The sequence below is a fragment of the Rhinatrema bivittatum genome, chromosome 2, assembly GCF_901001135.1.
Source record: "Rhinatrema bivittatum chromosome 2, aRhiBiv1.1, whole genome shotgun sequence".
Classification (NCBI taxonomy): Eukaryota; Metazoa; Chordata; class Amphibia; order Gymnophiona; family Rhinatrematidae; genus Rhinatrema; species Rhinatrema bivittatum.
Genome location: NC_042616.1, coordinates 718,102,470 through 718,124,226, shown reverse-complemented (window position 1 = coordinate 718,124,226; position 21,757 = coordinate 718,102,470). Strand labels below are relative to the sequence as shown.

The 21,757-nt window shown below is 45.5% G+C and overlaps 1 protein-coding gene across 1 annotated transcript in view; it reads right to left on the bottom strand.

Moving 5' to 3' along the window:
* The window catches only part of VPS13B (vacuolar protein sorting 13 homolog B), a 2,198,633-nt gene that overhangs the window by 1,068,759 nt on the left and 1,108,117 nt on the right, over positions 1–21,757 (bottom strand).

Sequence of the window (21,757 nt, the reverse complement as noted above, 5' to 3'; positions counted from 1 at the left end):
TGCTGTACCAGCCACGAGGTGGTTGTCCACAGACCCACGAACATCTAAAGGAGTCAGTGAGAAAGTCCACAACTTGTCCTTCCTTTTCCTTCCCATAGAATAAAATCAAAAGCCAAATACTGGGGGAAGAAAGGGTATGATTGGAACAATTTTTTAACTGTTTCCACTGGGTCAAACACCATGCATACACTTTACATCACTTTTGAAAGTTAAGAGAGATGTGTACTTTTGCTTTCACACTTGCCACAGATACAAAATACATGGAGTCACTTGCATCTGTTTTTTCTATGGGTAGAATATTGCTGGAAATATCCATGCATAGAGATGAAAATGAAAATTACATCTATATTTTTCCTTCCCTGATCTAAACATGTCCCTGAGAACATGGTCCACCTCACCATCACATCCTTGGCGCTCGATGTATTGATGCTATATCACAGAGAGTTTTCATGGAGCATTTTTTCGATAAAGTATATGCCAGCAAAAAAACTTTTTGGATATAATCTTGTGGATAGTATCTTACTAATTGGAAAGAAGAAAGAGACTGCTCCCTGAGGTAGGAAGTGTAGTGTCTTCCGAAATGTGGACTGCATTGGTTTTGGTCTTCTTCCTTTTCAAAATCATCGGGACTACAGAGATTTGACCAAGCGATCACTACTGATTTTCAAGATAAGTGTCTTTCATGAATTATCTTAGTTTTTAACTAAAATTTTCACTTTATCTCTAAATTTAAAACAAACGTAGTAGAGGGCATAAACTGATGATTAAATCTGTTATGCTCAGGCTTGTGGACCCTTGGACCGACAAGAGGATGGTATACCTTGCGGAGGATCCGTAGGTGCTCTCGTCGGGTGGCGAGGCAGAGCAGAAGAGGAGAGCAGTCGACCCTCGGCACTGGAGACAGAGGAGACTGCAGGCAGATGAAGAGGCTGGAAGAGGAGCTGTGTCTTCACCCTTGGAAGTCTGTGGTCCCCCCAGGAGGAGCCCGTTGGGGCCCAGACCGCTGGGACTTAGGTGGACCCCGAGGAGTCGTGGTATCGGTGCAAGGGCTGACTGGAGCTTCACCCTGGAAGTCCACGGTCCCCCCAGGAGGAGCCCGTAGGGACCCAGACCGCTGGGACTTAGGCGGGCCCTTGGAGTCAGAGTCCAGGAGGGTCCAAGATCGAGTGCCAGAGAGTCATCACTACCAGTCCGAGCTCACACACAGAGGGATCACCACTTGTCAGTCCGAAGTCACACCAGAGAATTACCGTAAGCCAATCCAAAGTCAGGAACCGAGAAGACCAAGACGTAACAGGAACAAGGATCTGAAGTTCAAGAAACTCACCAAAGCAAGCAGACTAGACAGCGCTGGAGGACGTTGCCAAGTCAGAGAATGAGCAGAGGAAGCTTCCTTTTATACTTCCCCTGCTCAGGCTGATCCAGGACAGGTGAGGCTTGTTAAAGGGATCAGGTCCCTTTAAATGTGTGAAGGGGGCGCGGCCTCGCGCCTAAAGATGGCGGCGGCCATCTTTGATTTCCTCCACAGAGGAATGGCTGCAGGAACAGCGCAGGGGCAGAGCAGGGATGGCTCTCCCCCCCGACGGTCAGGCCGGGGATCCGTGCCGGGGCACCGCTGCGGATGAGGTAGGGGACCGCGGTCATGGCCTCCCACGGCCGCGGAATACAACAAAATCAATATGCAGGCATATGAAAGTTGCAGAAAATACTGCAACAGTTCGCCTGTCAATATGATGGTTATGCCTTCTCCATTTAAATATATAAATATTTGTTGGATGTAAGAATTGGATATTCCTAGTTCAATGTTTGTGTATTTGAGGGAAGGATTGTTGGCTTTTGATTTATAAAATTTCTTACCCAGGACTTTTGTATTTTTTACATTTGGGATAAATCTTTGTCATTTTAGTGTGCTGGATATTTCTAGATTTGTCTTACAAGAGTTGTATCCTTTTTCTTTTTCGCCTATTAGATCTCATCCCCTCTCTTCTGCCTCTCCATCGCCCCACTACCATCTCTCTCTATCTTTCCTTCTCCCTGTTTATCTTCCATTACTCTCTCTCATCATTCTATCACCCACTTCCACCTCCCTTCCTTTCCTCCTCGGCAGTCAGAAACTCATTTCCGCTGCTTAGGACATCATATTGCCTCGCCTGACTTTGCTATTGCTTGCTACTCTAGATCTATAGCTGTCAGATTCAAAAGCATAAGCCAGCATTTCCCATGATTATCTGGCAAGATCAGTGTGAATTGCCAGCTTGTAAGCTGTGACAACAACAGAAGCCGAGGAGAAGCAGAGCCAAGAGAATTTCAGAAGTGTTGGGAATTGAGAGGATAGGTTTCTCCTGAACTAAAAGGGTAGATAGGGAAAAGAAGAGAGGAGAGAATGAGAGAGGTAAATAAGATGGGAGGAATGGTATAGGAAGTGGTTGACATTGGCTCTTGTCATTCTGAGTAGAGAAGGAAGCATAAAGAGGGGGAGAAGCAGGTAAGGTCTATGGTAGAGAGAATGGGAGGGGGAAAGGCAAGGTGGTTTAGATAATGTCAAGAACAGTATGTATGAAATACTGGTAACCTTCCTTCCCCCTCCCCCCCATTAGCAAACCTCCCTCCCCATGTGCTAGTCTCGCTCTAATAGTGTATACTGCTACTGTTCCTAGTTATGTTATGTTATATTATCCAAGTTGTTCACTCCCTTGTTCATTGTAAGACATATGTTGTCATTGTTTTCTACTTGTTATAATGTAAACCGGAGTGATAAGTAATTCTGTTACCTGAACTTCGGTATAAAAAAAGTTATAAATAAATAAATAAAGGGAAGAAAATCTGGTGCCATGGCTCTGTTCTGGAATCCCCAAATATATTTCCATTGGTGCTTGAGCCCCAGACCCCCCCATGTAGTCAGTGTCTATACTGCATATTCCCCCTACCCTCCTCTTTTTCAATTCTGTTAGGTAAATTGCATTCAGCACACTGGTTACAAAAATTAATAATAATAATCCCCCTTGAAAGGAATATCAAGTCAGGCAAAGTATGCTGCACATGAAATAGTTTGAATTTTGTTTTTTTCTTTAAAGCATGCTCTGACTAACAATCTCCCAGGGTATGCCATTCCAATATTCAGAGAACATACTGTTTAACTTGCACATTATTTGATTCAGTTCTAAGATATTTACACAAGGTTTCGTAAATAAGCATTAATCATGGAATTTGTGTGACAACAGATTGCCTTATACTGTATAAAACAAGCCCAGGGAAAAATGCAAACACAGTGTATAAGCAGACCCACAGCTGGATACCATATTCTGCTCCCCCCCCCCCCCCCCAAAAATGAAATCCTGATATTTATAAGAGGTTTCAGCCTCGGGACATATCCAGACTCTGAAGCTAGTTTCTTATGTGGGCAAAACAGATCAACAGCACATTGTTGTCAATCTAAATTTGACATAAAACAGGGCTCAATTCTTTTGACTTTTTGGTGTGATGAAAAGTCTCAAAGTTTATTCTGCTAAGCATAGGCAGAAGCATTGGAATTTTACCTAAAATGCTTTTTACTTCAACAGGGTTTAACTTTTACAATATCACAATTTACAATCAGTCATCTAGTATACTGACACATATATTTTCCTGTTTAGAAAAGCACAATCAAATATTGTACAATATAGTATGTCTTCCTACAGAAAGAAACTGATTAAAAAGCATGCATGAGAGACAGCAAGAGCACAAAAAGCATTTGTAGTTAGTGATGCCCAACCGAGAAACAAGGAAGTAAAGTTCACAAGGTCTCAAGTACAATACTGGGCACTTTGATATAAATAGCTGCGGTTGCTTTAATTATGCTTTTTAATTGCAGCAGCTAATACTTAATTAGCCATATCATTATGTTATTTTACTTACAGAGCCTAATTCATCACAATTCTATTCCATACAAAATAGACTGTCCAGCTGGTTAAACACCTAAAGGTGAACAAGTGACATAAATAACAACTTTGCTCAAGTGATAGCAAAACTAGGAAAAGAGAAATCCAAGAATGCTTTCATTCCTTTGTAAACTTAAATAAGCAAGGAACTTACTGTCTATAAACTTATGCTACCAGTCTCAAAACTTTGACATAAACTGATGACAGATAGCAGAGTTGCTTACCTGTAACAGGTTTTCTCCCAGGACAGCAGGATGTTAGTCCTAACAGATGGGTGACATCATCAGATGGAGCCCAGCACGGAATACTTTTGTCAAAGTTTCAAGAAACGTTGAGTGGCACACTGAGCATGCCCAGCATGCCACTATCCCTGCTGCCACGTGAGGTCCCCCTTCAGTCTTGTTACAAAGCATAAAAGACTAGCGAAAAATAAAATAACAAAACGCAGATGAACCCAACTCTGCGGGGTAGCAGTTGAGTCTTGTTGAGGACTAACATCCTGCTGTCCTGGGAGAACACCTGTTACAGGTAAGCAACTCTGCTTTCTCCCAGGACAAGCAGTATGGTAGTCCTCACAGATGGGTGAATAGCAAGCTGCAGGCTGCCCCTGGAACATACAGGGCTAAAGACACCCAATAACGTGCAACAGGCAAAACAGGGGTTCAGTTGGCAAAAACGGGAGGCAGTCTGAACCACATACTGGGCCCTAGGCAGGGAGAGTGGGGTTCTCACACTGAGAACAGGTTATGAAGGACAGACTGGCCAAAGACGCTGTCTTGTCAACCATCCTTGTCCAGTCAGTAATGGGCTGCAAAGGTGTGGAGGGAACTCCACGTCATAGCCTTGCAGAATTCAGCAATAGGGACTGCATGGAAGTGGGTCACTAACACTGCCAAGGCTCTTACTGAGTGCTTTTTTTTCTCGGCCTCTGAGCGGAAGGCCCACTTGCTCATAGCAGAGAGCTATACAGTCTGTCAACCAATTTGACATGGTCTGCTTGCTCTCTGCAACCCTAAGTCTATTTTTGTCAAAGGAGACAGAGTTGGGTGGACTGCCTGGGGGCTGCAGTGCGCTCCAGGTAAAAAGCGAGAGCATACTTGCAGTCCAAGGTGTGCAGAACCCGCTTACCTTGGTGAGTGTGTGGCCTCGGAAAGAAGGAGGGCAGTACAATGGACTGATTCAGGTGGAAGTCAGTCACCACCTTGGATAGGAACTTAGGGTGAGTGGGCAACACCGCCCTGTTGTGGAAGAACCTTGTATAAGGTGGATAAGTCACCAGGGCCTGCAGCTCAATGACCCTGCGATCAGAAGTAAACGTCACCAGGAAGATAACCTTCCAGGTGAGGTGTTTCAACTTGCTGGAGTGCAGAGGCTCAAATGGAAACCGCATGAGCCACGCTAGCACTATGTTGAAATCCCAGGCCACTACCGAGGAAGCAGTGGAGGCTTCATTTGGAGTAAGTCTCTCATGAAGCACCCCACTAATGGTTGCACAGAGATCGGAGTGTCACCCACTCTGCGGTGGTAGGCACTGATGGCACTCAGATGAACTCGGATTGAAGTAGTCTGCAACCCCGACTCAGAGATGCCAAAGATAGTCCAGAAGCTGAGGTGTGGGACAAGTGAAAGAGTCGAGATCCTGCTCCGCACACCAGACCAAGAAACTCCGCCACTTCGATTGGTAGGACTTCCATGTGGAAGGCTTACGAGAAGCTACCAGGACTTGTGAGACGTTGTCTGAAAGGTCGAGGGACCGTAACACTGGCCTTTTAACATCCAGGCCGTGAGAGCAAACGACCGGCGGTTCGAGTAGCGCAGCCTGCCCTGATCCTGTGTGATGAGGTCAAGAGAGGTGCCCAGGTGGATGGGCTCCTGGACAGACAGGTCATGGAAGATCGGAAACCAGACCTGTGGCGGCCAATGTGGGGCTATCAGGATCACGGAGCCTCCATCCTTTTGGAGCTTCACGAGGGTCTTGCCTATGAGCGGAATCGGAGGATATGCGTACAGGAGACCTGCACTCCAGGATTGGGCGAAGGCATACACGGCTGGTTCCCTGTACTTCCTGCACAAGGAGAAGTGACTCACTTTTTGGTTCAGAGGGGATGCTAATAGATCCACATCCGGCCAACCCCATTTGCGGAATTTCTTGTATTATGAACATGTGATATGCCTGAACTAACATTGACAAGATGCAGAATAGAAATATTTGAACATAAATATAGCACTTTAACTTCTTAATTGGGGGAAGCCAGGATGAGATATAAATCTCCTGCTGTGAATGGAGTGGTAGGAGGAGATAATGAAACCTGATTCTAAAAAATGGCAGATTGGTTAAAAGGGCAAATAGCCTTAAAATTGTCCCCTGCTTACAAAAGAACTTCTCCTTATATGAGCAAATATTGCAAATTAATTTTTTTTATGCCAATTTCTTTTCAAGGCTAGCAATAAGAAATACGTTTATGAACATATGTGCAATTATTCTATTTTCATAGGCATCATTAACTAAAAAATTAATTTTTAAGACAAAATAATTAAATCAATGACCACTAGCAAACTTTTCCTTATATTTAATCACAGATTTGTGCCTAATGTTAAACAGAAGTTACTGAAACTAATAACAATTAGACTTCTACCACAGAATTTAAGAAGGATTGCCAAGGTAGTGAACAAGAGAGACCTCACACTAATTTTAGCCCTTCTTTAATTATCTAGATATTTGTGGGAATGTATGTGGGAATGCTTAAACAGTTCAGTTGCAAGAGTTGCCACCAGCATGGTAAATGGAAACCACCCCTTTTATAATGAACAGCAGTTGCTGAAATAGAAACCAAACACAAAATTAAACACTCTGAGCCCCAAAATAGGGAAACAGTGCTTTTACTCAAATATTAGCTCTCACGCTTGAGGTAACAATCATTATCCCAGGACAAGCAGAATGCTAGTCCTTACATATGGGTGACATCGATAGTGGAGCCCTATATGGAAAAACTTCTGTCAAAGTTTCTATAAACTTTTGACTGGCACAGTGTGCCCACTGAGCATGCTCAGCATGCTATATTCTCAGCCACAGGGGTCTCCCTTCAGTCTTCTTTTTTCCGTGGAGCCGTTAGCCTCGCGGTTAATTTGGGGTCCTGTGTGGTAATTTACCATACCTCATAAAAAGCTTAGAAAAACTTCTTTCCGCAAGGGTCTCCCATAAAATTCCATCGCGGTAAGTTTTTTCTTTTTGCCATCGGTTCCGTTCCATCTTTCTTAGCCTAGTCGTCAAAGGCTGTCCGACTAACCATGGCTACGGGCTTCAAAAAATGCCCTAATTGTTGCAGAACTATGTTCATCACAGACCCACACTTAGAGTGTGTGCTCTGTCTTGGCGGGGACCACGATGTCTAATCTTGTCAAAAGTGCGCCGAGATGACACCAAAAGGACGACGACTCCGGATGGAGAAAATAGAGCAACTATTTCTTCTTCAGTTGCTCCCTTCAACATCAACGTCTACACAATCATCTCCGGCGGGAACGATTCGTAAAGTATTCCTTAAAAAACAAGTTCTGTATTAAGCGGGAGATAGATCCTTATCGTCCCCCTCAGCTTCCTCGATGAAATCGGCATCGGGCATCAAAAAAGGTAAAGAGAAGCATCGGCATCGTCATCGAAGGCCTCGCGGTTCCGGCATCGATCCGGTAACCAGTCAACCATCGAAGGATTCCGGATCTCCATCTAAGAAACCTCGGATGGAAGAGGTTTCTATGAGGCCTTCGACTCCACGGCGATCCCCACAGATATCGGTGTTGGGAACCGTTCCTCCCCAGGGCTCTGCAGAGGAATCGGAATCGCCATCGCTGCCTCCCCCCTTAGCTGCTCTGGTTTCACCAGCTATGCAGACGGAACTGGACGGATACATCCGCCAGGCAGTCAGGAATGCGCTCCTCGACGCCATACAAGGACCGGCTCAACCTTCAAGGCCAGCGACATCGACATTGCCACCGATAGCTCCAATTCTTCCATCGACGCCGATGCCGAAGCCGTTCCCAGCTCCATCAGAGACTCCTTCGATGCCATTACCAATACCATCGCTGGGCACGTCACCGATGCCTCTGGTACGGATTACGGTGCCAATATTGGTGCCACCGGAAATTCCTCAGATGCCTGCACCTGATTTATCCATTTTGGCACCTATTCTAGCAAAATTGGATGCTCTGATTGATGCTCTTCCTCCAAAACCTCAGGAACCACCATTGCCACCGAGGACACCAGTTGTTCCTCCGGAATTACCGATGCCTGATCCCATTCCTGGCCCTTCGGGGATTCCCCGTCTGATTCCCTCAAAATCTCCACTGTTTCCATCGATACCTAAGACTCATCCATCGATGCCTTCAAAAGCCAAAACAACTCATACACCTGACACATGGACAGACACAGATACTGATGTCTTCTCCCCTCTCCCCCGGAGGAACGTAGAAAATCCCCTCCAGAGGATCTGTCTTTTTCTAATTTCATAAAGGAAATGGCGGATACCATTCCGTTCCGGCTACAGTCAGAAGAAGATGTCAGACAAAAAACACTAGAAGTGTTACAGTTTGTGGACCCACCTACCAGTCCACAAAGTTCTTCAGGAACTGATGTATAGACAATGGGAACATCCTGGACCAATTCCTCCTGTTAACAAAAGGACTGATGCGAAATACCTGGTTCAACACATCCCAGGTTTCCAGAGGGCTCAACTGTCTCATCAATCAGTGGTAGTTGAGTCGGCACAAAAGAAGGCCAAGAGATTAAAGACACATTCTTCAATTCCACCAGGAAGGGATAACAGATTCCTAGATACTATAGGAAAGAAAATGTTTCAAGGATCTATGCTGGTCTCCAGGATTGCTGCCTACCAGCTATTCATGACACAATACTAACGCAATTTATGGAAACAAATGCAAGAGATCACTCAATCACTCCCTGACCAGCTTCAAGAACCTTTTTCCAACATAATTCACAAAGGTTTAGAAGCTGGTAAACACGAGGTTCGTGCAGTGTACGATAGTTTTGAAACAGCATCTCAACTATCGGCAACGGGTATCAGTGCTCGAAGATGAGCATGGCTCAAGGCCTCAGATTTGATGCCTGAGATACAAGAGAAACTAGCTGATCTCCCTTGTCTCGGAGACGACCTCTTCAGGGATAAGGTGAAGGAAGCAGTTTCCTTGTTAAAGGAACATTCAGAAACTCTAAAACAGCTATCTTCGATACCTCAAGAGTCTCAACCATCATCCAGAAGAATCCCAAGAAAGGATTCCAAACGCCCATATTATAGACAAAGGCGTTACTATCCACCTCCTACACGTGGACGCTCGTCTAGGCTGCCTCAAAGATCACAGCCTAGGCAGCCAAGAACAGCCAGACCTCAACTCCCTCCTCAAACGGGATCTACTTCGGGGTTTTGAGACTCTGCCAGAGAACAGCAGCCTCTCCTCCAATCCAATCCCAAGCTTACCGGTAGGAGGTCGGATTACTTTCTTTCAACAAAATTGGAAACCCATTACCACAGACCAATGGGTACTGACCATCACAACTCAAGGGTACCACTTGGACTTCCTCACTGTACCAAGCGACACTCCACCCACTTTGTCTTGGACAGTAAACAATCAGTCCACACTCTTACAAACAGAATTATCCACCTTTCTGAGAGCCAGGGCCGTGGAACCAGTTCCCCGACCTCAGCAGGGCAGAGGATTCTATTCCCGTTATTTCCTCATTCCAAAGAAAACAGGAGGCCTACGTCCCCATCCTAGACCTCAGATATCTCAACAAATTCTTTAAAAAGGAGAAATTCAGGATGGTATCATTAGGCACAATGTTACCTCTACTTCAAAAGGAGATTGGCTCTGTTCTCTGGATCTTCAAGACGCTTACGCTCACATTCCCATATGCCCTCCTCATTGCAAGTATCTACGATTCCTAGTAGGAACTCAACATTTCCAGTACAGGGTGCTTCCATTCGGCCTTGCCTCAGCACCCCGCTTATTCACAAAGTGTCTAGCAGTGGCAGTGGCCCACTTACACAAGCAAGGAGTGCACGTGTTTCCTTATCTCGACGATTGGCTCATCAAGAGCCAAACGAAAGAAGGAGCTCTCAACTCTCTCAAGCTCATAATCAATCTACTCCATTCCTTGGGATTTCTCATCAACTACCAGAAATCCCACTTCATACCATCTCACCTGTTACAATTCATCGGAGCAGAATTAAACACCATGACAGCAAAAGCTTTTCTTCCATGAGACCGTGCACGCACACTCGTTTCCTTAGCAAATGCCCTACGTGCTTAGTCACAAGTAACGGCTCATCAGTGCCTTATTCTTCTCGGTCATATGGCCTCTACAGTTCACGTCACTCCCATGGCCCGATTAGCCATGAGGTTCATGCAATGGTCTCTCAAAACACAATGGATACAAGCCATTCAGCCACTGTCTTCTCCAATTCAAATAACTCAGCAACTACGTTCCTCACTCCTCTGGTGGACAACCATGGACAATTTGCTCAAAGGCCTGCCTTTCTAGCAACCGGATGTGCAAATGACATTAACTACAGATGCATCCACCTTGGGCTGGGGAGTACACATTGGTCATCTGCAAACTCAAGCTACTTGGACAGACCTCGAAGCTACATTTCAGATAAACTTCCTAGAGCTTCGAGCTATACTTTATGCGCTGCATGCGTTCAAGGACTGCCTGTCACACAAGACTGTTTTAATCCAAACGGACAACACAGTAGCCATGTGGTACATCAACAAACAGGGGGGTACGGGCTCATATCTCCTTTGTCAAGAAGCAGCACAGATTTGGGACTGGGCCCTAGCATACTCAATGTTTCTACGGGACACTTATCTGGCAGGCATTCACAATGTAGTGGCGGATCGCCTCAGCCGTCATTTCCAGCCTCACGAATGGTCTCTGGATCCAGAAGTGGCGACCAAAATATTTCAACGTTGGGGCCAACCAACAATAGACCTCTTTGCATCTCAACTGAATTACAAAGTGAGCAATTACTGTTCCCTGTTCAAGCAGACAAACCACTTACCCAGGGATGCCTTTGCTCACCACTGGAACTCAGGCCTTCTATATGCGTATCCCCCGATACCGCTCATAACCAGAACTCTAGTAAAGCTACGACAAGACAAGGGGTCCATGATACTCATAGCCCCGTATTGGCCTCGACAAGTTTGGTTTCCCATACTTCTAGATCTCTCGATCAAAGAACCAATTTGCCTAGGATAGCCCTCACTCTCATAACTCAGGATCAGGGCCGGTTGCGTCATCCCAACCTGCAATCCCTATCCCTGACAGCATGGATGTTGAAAGCTTGATCCTGCAACCCTTCAATCTTTCAGCTGATGTATCCCAAGTGCTTGTAGCTTCACGTAAACCCTCCACCCGGAAGAATTATTTTTCCAAATGGAAACAATTCACCTTGTGGTGCAAACAAAACAATACTGATCCTTTCACTTGCTCCACATCCTCTCTTCTAAACTATTTATACCATCTTTCAGAATCTGGTCTCCAGACTTCATCTGTATGAGTACACTTAAGTGCAACCTCTGCTTACCATAACAAGATGGGAGATGCACCAATCTCAACACAACCTCTCGTCAGTAGATTTATGAGAGGTTTAACTCAACTTAAGCCACCAATTCGGCCCCCTGTCACAGAATGGGACCTGAATCTGGTCCTAACAAGGCTTATGCGTTCTCGTTTCGAACCCATAGATTCCTGTGATCTTAAATTTCTCACATGGAAGACTATCCTCCTCATAGCCATTACTCGGCTAGAAGAGTTAGTGAGTTACAAGCACTTGTCATGTACGCACCTTATACGAAGTTCCTACATGACAGAGTGGTCCTCCGTACACATCCAAAATTCCTTCCCAAAGTAGTTACGGAATTCCACTTGAACCAATCCATAGTTTTATCCACATTCTTCCCAAGGCTCATTCCCATCCAGGAGAAACAGCCTTACATACCTTGGACTGTAAACGTGCAGTATCTTTTTACTTAAACCGCACTGCAGTCCACAGGAAATCCAGCCAATTTTTTGTTTCTTATGACCCAAATAAACCGGGTAAAGCAGTGGGTAAACATACTCTATCCAATTGGCTAGCAGATTGCATACAGTTTTGCTATGAAAAAGCAGGCCTTCCTCTCCAAGGGCGAGTAAAGGCACACTCAGTAAGAGCAATGTCAACCTCAGTAGCACACTATCGTTCAGTGCCAATTCTTGACATATGTAAAGCAGCAACATGGAGTTCTATTCACACCTTTGCAGCTCATTACTGTCTGGATAAAGAAGGACGACAAGATTCAGCCTATGGACAATCTGTCTTAAAGAACTTGTTTCCAGCATAATCCAACTCCTTCTACATCCAATCTGCTGTGATCTTCGGCTGATTCATTTCAACAATACTTCACTGTTGCTTCACTTCAAAATGACTCAGCCTTTAGCTTGCTATTCACCCATATGTGAGGACTATCATCCTGCTTGTCCTGGGATAAAGCAAAATTGCTTACCTTGTAATAGGTGTTATCCCAGGACAGCAGGATGTAGTCCTCACGAAACCCACCCGCCACCCCGCGGAGTTGGGTCCGTTACGTTTTCTTATTTTATTTTTGGCTAACGCTGATTGCTACAAAAGCGACTGAAGGGAGACCCCTGTGGCTGAGAATATCATAGCATGCTGAGCATGCTCAGTGGGCACACTGTGCCAGTCAAAACTTTATAGAAACTTTGACAGAAGTTTTTCTGTATAGGGCTCCACTATCGATGTCACCCATATGTGAGGACTACATCCTGCTGTCCTGGGATAACACCTATTACAAGGTAAGCAATTTTGCTTTCTCACATTCAGGCTCTACTCATTACCTTAGTTACCTGTACACTCACTCAGTGAACAATCCAAAAGAATTATTTAGATTCATTCCTAGGCTAAACGGTGCCCTAGGCAGTCACGGGGATGGCTTAACCTCCAAAATGGAAGGCCAACCAAAGGGGATGGGTTGAACGGGGAATATCCCTCTGATAATGTGGCCAGCCAGGTCCCCTCCAATGATACAGCTGCACAAGATTTTATTTCTGCCACTATAGTAACAGTGCTGACATCCTGGGAGGGCAACTCTTTTGCTTGCCTGCCCGTTCTGACAGCCCTGGAATTATCCAAGTTTCTGTTTTTCCTGAGTACTTCTATCTCAACAAAGTAGAAATGGCAATGGTTGCAAGGAACAACGAAAAATAATCAAAATGGCTAAAAAAAACCACTAAGATAAAGGGAAGGAAAAGCAGAAATGGGAACAACTCAGATTCATGTCAAACTTTCCATTAAAATCAGTAGGTCTGGCAGGTATGCTAGTCCATGACTTTTGCTTGGCACTGCAGCATACTAATCCTTGGGTCAGATCCACAACCACTGCATGGCAATTATGTAGATGCACAGTATGCTTTTTTGGAGCCCATAAATTGCTGATTTCATGATTATAATATATTGATACACCCATTCTATATTTCAGTGTGTACAGAACATTTCAAATGTGTTTTCTGCTCTCAGCTAATGCTATTTCTACTAACTTAGGGTCTATGTACTAAGCATTTTCCCCACAGACACAAAAAAGCAGAGTTGCTTACCTGTAACAGGTATTCTCCTAGGACAGCAGGATGTTAGTCCTCACATATGGATGACGGAAATTTGATCTCAAAGATTCTAGAACTCTCAAACATACCTTACTGAGTATCAGGCCGATACAGTACAGGGAGCGCACTGTTAACCTGTCATTGGACGCGCGTTTTCTCTTACCCCTTATTCAGTAAGGGGCAGAAAATGCGCGTCCAACCCGCCGAACCTAATAGCGCCTCAACATGCAAATGCATGTTGATGGCCCTATTAGGTATTCCCGCACGATACAGAAAGTAAAATGTGCAGCCAAGCCGCACATTTTACTTTCAGAAATTAGCGCCTACCTAAAGGACTACCTAAATGTAGGCGCTAATTTCTTCGGGCACCAGGAAAGTGCACAGAAAAACAGTAAAAACTGCTTTTCTGTGCACCCTCCAACTTAATATCATGGTGATATTAAGTCGGAGGTCCCGAAGGGTAAAAAAAGTAAAGAAAAAAAAAAAATTTGAAGTCGGCTGGCGGCTGTTGGGTCGAAAACCAGACGCTCAATTTTGCCGGCATCCGGTTTCCGAGCCCGTAGCTCTCAGCGGGCTCGAGAACCGACGCTGGCAAAATTGAGTGTCGGCTGTCAAACCCGCTAACAACTGCCACTCCAGGCCAAAAGGAAGTGCTAGGGACGCACTAGTGTCCCTAGTGCCTCCTTTGCCCGTTTCTACCGCCGGACCTAATTTAAATACTGCATCGCGCGCACAGGCGAGTGGGCTTTACTGAATTGGTCTGTATGTGCAGCTGTAGCATTCACCATGCCCCTAAGCAGAGTCCCACAGTCCATGATATAGCTAAATACATGGAGAAACCAACTCCCAGGGGAAGTGGGAGGATTTCATGAGGACTAACATCATTCTGTCCTAGGAGAACCCCTGTTGGGTAAGCAACTCTGCTTTCTCCTAGGACAAGCAGGTTAGTAGTCCTCACACATGGGTGAATTCATAGCTATAGGCTGCCTAGCAGGACAAAGTGAGAAATTGCACAGTGCTGAAGCACTACCTCCCTCCTTTGCCTGAGAGGCAGCTGACCCACCATGGGTCCAGGCTGGAGAAGAGTTGGGTTCTACAAAGAAAAGTCATAGAAACTCTGAGAGACAAACCCTCATGTGCAGCAGAGGAGTGATGCAAGTGCAAACAGAAGCAAACTCCGCATCAAGGAAAACAGCACAAACAGGGTCCCTGACAACAGTAGGTCTAGAAATTCCTGGATACAGGAAGAACCCAGAGACCTAGGCATGAGAAAGACTCTTGGACAAAGGCCATACAGTTTCCTTCGGTGTTAAAGACAACTGAAAAAAACTGGGGCCCGAGAGCCCATCAGAAGAAACTGCGATCCACTGACATCAGAAGGACTTAAAGTCTCTGCAGAAGAATGCCCCAGTATGCCTGGTAGGCATAAAGGGCAGAAAAACCCCAAGCAACGATTGAGGAACAAACAGCAACCCATGGCAGAGTCTGGGACAGACACTGCATGCCAAAGCAGCAGATCTAGTAGACCGCACAGGGCAGCACAAGGGTTTCCAGAGATGGGGGCAATTCCTGAAACAGACCTGTAGCCCAAAACACCCAAGCAGGGAGATGAAATAGGCCTGAAGCTCATCCAAGAGTACCTGTCAAGAACAGGTTCAACTGTCCTGTCATAGGATAGCACAGAGGAGCAGGAAGGCCATTTGGGCAACTTAGAGAAATGGGAAATGCTAAAGGCAGTGTTGGCCAGAGTATGGCAAAAAAATGTGGTGTATCCTTCCCAGCAGGTATATAGGAGATATACCACAAATGCCTTAGCTTGTCCTCCCCTCCCCCCAACAAACACCGGATGTCAGAAGGAGCAAAGAACACACTGAGGCAGACTGGTGAACTGCCGGGGCAAGCACAAGTCGACAGGTTGTCTATCAACCCCAAGCAAACAAGTCAGTGCTGAATCCAGAGAGATAGAGCCCTCAGCCTACTTGGAACAGCAGGAACTGAGAGCGAACACCGCAGAGGAGAAATCCCGAAAACTCCACTAGGAGACGAGAAGCTGGGGAGTAGAACAAGATTTCATTACCGGCCCGGAAACCAGAGGGCCACAGGGCAGGCCCAGGGTGATCTTGGAATAGATTCCCAAGCAGAGAACAGGTGCAACCCAGCATGACTGCATATACTTTTCCTCCTCAAGGAAGCACGCGGTCTAGCAATGGTACAATTGCTGCATGGCCCAGGACTCCTCTGTGTGCAGAGTGATCCCAGAAAAGGGAAGGATAGCTTGCATGCTACTGCGAGAGCAAAGAGCAGTGCCTCTGTTGCGGGGGTCATTCGGCCTCCAACTCGCTCAGCCATGGAAATGGTGAAAGGGTGAAAGGCATGCTTGCCACTTGATGGACTAGAACTCTTCTTACAGAGGAGGGTCCTGCAGTCAAGAATCGCTGGCAACAGCAATCCCTAAGAAAAGACACCCCCAGAGTTCAGCCGGTATTAAAGTGACTCCTGAACAGGAAAAACTGGAGGGCACTGGGGAACAATACCGGACAAGCTCCTATGAGAAGAGACCTGCTGCATCTTAGAGCGACCAGGGTTGGCGCTAGCCAGAGCAGTATCATCTCTTCTCCAGGAACGAAGAAAGCAGAGTTGTTTACCTGTAACAGGTGTTCGCCAAGGACAGCAGAATGTTAGTCCTTACACATGGGTGACATCATCTGATGGAGCCCGGCACAGAACACTTTTGTCAACTTTGACTGGCACACGGAGAATGCCCAGCATGCTGCAAACCACGCATTCATGTGGGGTCCCCTCTTCAGTCTTATAACAGAGTTCGCACAAAAGAAAATAATAAACCAAGAAACAACCAATGCCACAGGGTGGCGGGCGGGTTTTGTGAGGACTAACATCCTGCTGTCCTTGGAGAACACCTGTTACAGGTAAGCAACTCTGCTTTCTCCAAGGACAAGCAAGAGAGTAGTCCTCACACCTGGGTGATTAAGTAGCTTCAGTCCACTCCAATCATGTTCAGCAGAGAACAGTGCAACATGCCCCACAACTAGAGCTGCAGTAACCAGAGTAGCAGGGCTGCACCCAAGTACTGGGCCCCCTTCGTGCGTCCCGAGACCTTTGCACCCACTCCCACATTGCCCCCACCTTACCATGGTGGCTGCAAACCTGCTAACATTAATCACTGAGGCACAGGCTCCCTACCCAAGGACAACACCTTCTAAATCATCATCCATCGGAGCTCTCGGCCTCTACTGTGACTACCATACTCCATACGCTGTATGTATAAGGCTAACGTTGTAATTGTATACTGCTCCACCCCTATACTGCTCTGATTACTGCACCTCCGATGACACACTACTGAACTCGGAAACAAATCTCTCTTAGTTTCACCCCCCTCTTTTTTCGACCTATCCACCCTCCCACTCTCCCTGCCGCCATACTCCCCTTTCCACACACCAGCACCATTATGTTAAACTACCCTATTCCCCGTATTCCCCACCACCCCCGCTGTCTCCCTTTCCCCCCACCATGCCACACAGTCAACTCAGCACAAATCATTCCTTCCCATCCTCACCTCCCCCTTGACTCAGCTATTAGGTATCACTATCCTCTCTATCATTCTGTTCAGGGCACAATCCTTAGCCAAGAAAACCCCTATTCTCAGTTATCTTCTAATATACTGCAAACCTGACATATGTGCAGTCTCAGAAACCTGGCTCAAGGACACTGACATAGTCCTAATAAACCAGCTCCCTACACCCCACTATGACATACACACCATTCCTAGACTCAAAAAAAGAGGTGGAGGCATCCTCCTTGCTGTAAAAAAGCACCTCAATCTCAGACACATAAACATTGAAAACCCTCCCAAATATGAACTAGGCCTATTCAAATCACCTGAAATCCAAATCTGCCTGGTCTACACACCGCCAGGTCTCCTACAGCACAACCCATCGCCCTTAATAGAATTCATATCAGAAAACATTAACATTGAAATCCAAGCTGTCATACTTGGAGACTTCAATCTTCATATAGACTCTACCCCCCTTTCCCCCTCCTGCGACACTTTCCTTAACTCACTCCAGGCCATAGGCTTCAGCCAACTCATCTCAGCCCCTACTCATAAAGCCGGTCACACTTTAGACCTTATTTTCGTCAACTCTAGCATCACCTCCCCCAACACCCCCTCCTGCACCCCAGTACCCTGGTCAGATCATGTCCTCATTGATGCCCAACTATCCATAAATGCCCTAAACCCCAGTAATACCCTCCCACAGAAACACCATCATCTACAGAAAACCCTGCCCCTCCGAGGACCTAATAGCAGCTCTCTCCAACTCTCTTCCTAATCTAGACTGCTCCACCCCTGAAGCTGCACTCAACTCATGGAACAAACTCAGCCTTGACATAGCAAATGAACTATGTCCTCTCATCAACCGAGATCTACACCCTACTGAAAAAAAAAGAGAAACCCTTGGTACACACCAGAACTTAAGACAATGAAAACCAATATCCGACTGAGAGAAAGAAACTGGCACAAGAACCCTTCCATGCAACTAGCAGCCATGTACAAATCCAGCCTGCACACTTACAGACTTGCCACACTTAAAACGAAACAAGACTTCTATGCCTCCAAAATTCACAAATACATGTACAACCCCAAAGCCCTGTTCTCCTAAGTATCTGATCTCACTAAATCCTCGCCGCCCGCCATCCCTAACAACGAAGCCTCCAGTAAATGTGAAGAGCTTGCCCTATTTTTCCACAATAAAATAGCAAACATCCTCCGAAGATTCCCTACCACCCAACTTCCCATACCCATCATCTCTACCATTACTAATGCCAACCTAAGCTCCCTCGACCACACCTCTTCAAAGAAATTGAATCCATCCTAAAAAAACTTAAACCTGCATCCCACCCCACAGACTCCATACCTACAAAAACACTCCTATCCATCCCCAACGTCATAGCCAAACCCTTAGTGGGCATCATCAACTGCTCCCTAACCCTTGGCACAATCCCAGACAATCTCAAGCATGCAATTGTCAAATCCCTTATCAAAAAACCCTCCCTGGACCTGCTAGACGCCGCTAACTACCGCCCAATTTCCAATCTTCCATTTATCGCAAAAATCCTGGAAAAAGTGGTCAACACCCAACTCATGGATTACCTTAAAGATAACAACATCCTTCACCTCGCCCAATTTGGCTTTCGCAAAGATCTTAATACAGAAACCCTCCTACTCGCTCTCTCAGACACCCTTCTCATAGGCATTGACCAAGGCCACAGCTACATCCTCGCCCTCCTCGACATCTCTGCAGCGTTTGAAACCATAAGTCACAACCTCGCCTAATTTTGGCGCTATGTTTTTTATTTAGTTCCGCTGTCCTTTATTTCTGGCTACCCTAGCCCCCAAGTTCTATTTCCTTGTTTCATGTAACTTTGCCTCTTTGTTAAATGGTTTAGTAAGTTAATCCCCATGTTACATGTAAACCGATCTGATATGACATTCATATTTCAGAAACCCTCAAATTCTGGGAGAAATGCCTGAAATCTATAAACAACTTACTCTCAATCCTCCACCTAACTCTGAACTCCTCAAAACTGAGCTACTCCTCATAACCAACCATCAAACCCTGAAGCCAGCACTCTCTAGTGACCCAGCCTTCAACTCCATTGCTTCTCAACTCTGCGTATGAGACCTCGGAGTCCAAATTGACCAATCTCTAAACATGAAAAAACATATTAAAGTCCTGAAGGAAGGATTCAATAAGCTCAACGTAATGAAAAAGCTCAAACTACTCCTCCACACCCACGACCTCCACACTGTTATTCAGGCAACTCCCTTTTTCTTGGCCTCCCCTATTCCACCATAAGACCACTACAAATGCTGCAGAACGCTGTAGCAAGAATCATCACAAATGCACGCAAATCCGACCACATTACCCCCATCCTTAAAGACCTATACTGGCTCCCCCATTCTCTTCCGCATCCTCTTCAAAACCCTGACCATTATCCACAAATCCATTTACTCACATAATTCAAACTGGCTTGTCGAACCTTTCCATCACACACAATCCAGCCATCCCATTCGAACCAACCACAATGTATGCTCCATATCCCCTCCCTCAAAAAAGCACACATATCCTCCACAAGAGATAGAGCTCTGTCCATCGCAGGCCCCATCTGTTGGAACAAACTACCTGCGAGCCTCCGTCTTGAACCCTGCACCAACAATTTCAAGAAAAAATTAAAGCCCTGGCTTTTCAAACAGGCATACCCAGAATAGGACCCCCCCCCCCCCCAAAATGATATGACACTGATTTGACACTTACCTCGCTACATTACTGATTGTTGAAACCTGTTCCCATATAAATCCCAATATTTCACACGTTTGTTTTATTGCCAATTTTTCTGACCTTACTATGTAATGGTATAATCATGTTATCTTCCATGCATTGTATTTGTCCCTTCATGTACGATATAATTGTTAATTATTTGCTCTCTTTTTCTGCCTTTCCTCATCCAGATATTTAGTCCCTCCCTGTCCCAGTTCTCCCCATCCTTGTTCTATGTAACTTTCCAACCTCAGTTTTGATGTAAACCGATATAATGTTCACACGAATACAGATATAAAAAAGTTATTAAATAAATAAATTGATGCATCAAATTAATAGTGCGCTGGTCACAGATGTGCATGGGCAACTGTTACTGAGCATAGCACAGAGGTGCGGCAGCAAGCTGCAAGTCCAGGCTCCTGCTCACCCTCTCTCCCAAGGTGGCTGCACTGCCAAGACTGGCAAGCAGAAGGGAAGGCTTATGTCCATCCATGGAGACTAGTTCTTGGAATGTGGGGAGGATGATCCTCTCACCCCACCGATTAGTGAAACAACATGGAACTCCAGCCCAGGTAGAACTCAGGCGAGTCACCAGGCTCAGAGGCTTGCCACGGATCAATCTGGACTGCAGAAGTCAATCCTGTCAACACCCAGGGGGGAAAAAAAAAAACCAGACAGAGCAAGGAAAGGACACAGATGCAAAACTGCAAAAAGTTTTCCTTCTTTCCTTTAATTTTTTTTTTTAAGTAGCAGATTCTGCCAGGATGCACAGGGTAGCTCACCATGCGGCTGGCAGACTGTCGAAAGAAAAGGAAAAGGAAAAGAAATAAAACTAAAGGAAAAGGAAAGAAAACAGCTGCAGCTTTAGAAAAAAATGACAGGAACTGTGAGAAGAGAGCAAAGCTGAATACTGTAAGTACACGGCTTCCGCAACCACATGGCTCCATGGAAAAAAAGAGATTGGGGGACTCTGCCTAGGGGTCAAGGTGATGACTACAGCGGCACATGCTCAGTAGAGCATGTTTGAGAGTTTTAGAATCTTTGAGATCAAAGTTCTATGCTGGGCTCCATCCAATGATGTCACTCATGAGTGAGGACTACCATCCTGCTTGCTCTAGGAGAATGGGAGACATCCCTTAGCATCTCTGGTGCTTAATGGCAGAGAATCTGCATTCAAACTCTTCATTCTGTACTCAATGGAAACATTTCATGTCACATGAAAGAAAATCTAAGTGAATTTGACTGAAATTTTCATTGCAACACTGTATATCACACACATTCAGGCCAATTTTAAAACTAGCGCACATGCATCCATACATGCAATGATTGGTGCACAAGCAAATATATGCTTGAATTTTAAATCATGCATGCCTATAAGATTTAAAATACATCTACTGCAAGTAAGTATGCTCCTAATTTTAAGAGGTTTCTTGAGCAAACCTAATTTACATATCTTCATTAGGAACTTTGCTAGGTTTAACACACGTGTATTTAAGCGGATTTAAAATATGCTCCTGTGAGGGACATTCCCAGTTTTTCAAATTAGTCCACCAGTTTTGCCCAGTCAATCTTGAGGTCATCCAGACCTCTCTAGTTCTTCATCCTGCACACCCCCCAATTGATCCAGATCACTCATCCTGTCATGTAAGCCAAATACACGAGATCTATAGACTTGCTCTTCATCAGAAGCAGCAGTAAATTTATGCGTCTAACAAGTCACAATCAGCTGAGGCCTCCAGTTTTAAAAGACAGAGTTATGTGCCTAACAGTTGCCCATACTCCGCCCCAACTCTTTCCCTTTTTGTTACTCATGCATGCACGTAGTTATGGCTTTT